This window comes from Notolabrus celidotus, chromosome 13, assembly GCF_009762535.1.
Source record: "Notolabrus celidotus isolate fNotCel1 chromosome 13, fNotCel1.pri, whole genome shotgun sequence".
NCBI classification, from domain to species: Eukaryota; Metazoa; Chordata; class Actinopteri; order Labriformes; family Labridae; genus Notolabrus; species Notolabrus celidotus.
The window spans coordinates 27,744,568-27,746,216 of NC_048284.1; positions in this window are offsets into that span (position 1 = coordinate 27,744,568).

A 1,649-nucleotide genomic window follows, 5' to 3' on the forward strand; every position below is an offset into this window, starting at 1 on the left:
TTCATGAAGAGGCCCTCTTATGCACACTCTTTGGCCAAAACACAGAACTTCAATTCAGAAACTGCAAACCAACCTTACTCCGGGAATTGAAGCCAATGCACAAGTGTTAAAAACTGCAGTTCCTCGAGTGTCCACTTGAGGCTGGCTCCAGAAGTACTGGAAACCACATACACACCAATTCAGAACAGCAGACTTTTACAGAAAAAATAAACATGTTTACAGTTCCAGTGTCCTTATAACCCTTTCTTTCTTTCTCTGTTGCAGATTGAAGGAGGAGGAGGAGGGGCAAATGGGAATGCTGGTACAAAGAGCAACATGCCCACTGGTAAGTCCTTTGTAAAATGGAAACTGAATTTTACTCACATTTGCATTTCCTGCACTTAAATCTTCTCATCTAAATTTCAGACACAGGGACTGGCACAGCTTCAAATTGGAGGGACCATCGTCTGCCTCCAAGCACACTTGAGAGATCTATGGCAGTAAACCAGTCCTGAACATGAACCCCAAAGCCACAAACCCCACCACAGAAAACAGAAGTTTCAGATTTCTTAAACCCTGCGACAGGAAAGAGGACGAATCACTCTCAACACACAGTCGTACAGATCCCCACTTCTCCACTTTTGACATGGTTCCAAATGGACAGATGGATGGACACAGCAAGTAGGAGGGAAAGTTGGCCTTTTCCTCTGCTTGCTCAAGTCACCATTCACACCCAGCCTTCATTATGACAGGCTGTACTGATCTGGATTTAAACTTAAAGGAAGAACCCGCTTTAAAGTCATCTTTCCTTCATGGATCTGAGCACATCTGGGAAGAACTTTTCACCTTTAGACTGTCCAACAACTAGCTTTTGACTCACCGAGTGTTTACTTTGTCTTTTTCATAACAATGATTTAATAATATTTGTTTTCATAGCCGACTCAGGAACTCAACTGATCATTCTTCTGGGTTCTTTTAGATCTTATAGCGTGAAATGAGAGTGGAAATTATGTTGCACTAGGCCTACTTAGAAATCAATACCAAATGTTGTAATCAGCTTTAAGGTCTTGAATGCAGCAAATTTGTTATCATTCACTTGTGTTGATTTTACTGTAGTAGACATTTGGTGTTGGGTAACTACTGAAATAAGGGTTGATTTAAGAGCTTCCAGTCTTAGCTAACATAACTTTGAGTTGACGCTTCTAGGGTGAAATCATCTCTAATTACTAGATTTTTTTCACTTTTGAACATTTTCATCCAGCTAGCTAGTCATAGGATGCAGATAACTTCGGGCACATCAAGGACATAACAATTTTTCATTGTGAATCAAGTGCATAGAGCTTATTTCTTGTTTTGTGAGTGAGTCCTTCGAAAGTAAACAGAGCCATCAGATTTCATTGTGTTTGTCAGAGTCCTGTTTATATCCTGACAGCAGTCAAAAGATAAAAAAGGTATCTGTAGACATCAAAGGGCTGTGAAAAGTCCTGCAAATATTCCTTTGAATGTTACTTTTAACATCTCAGACCAACATTTTTCAGTGGATCTTTCTAAGTTGTGTTCTGATATACAAATATAAGTTATAGTGTTACAATTTCCATCATCTTATTCTGGGCAATAAATGGAATAAACCTACTCCCTTAGATCTCCGTTAATTCCCTTATTTTGTCTTT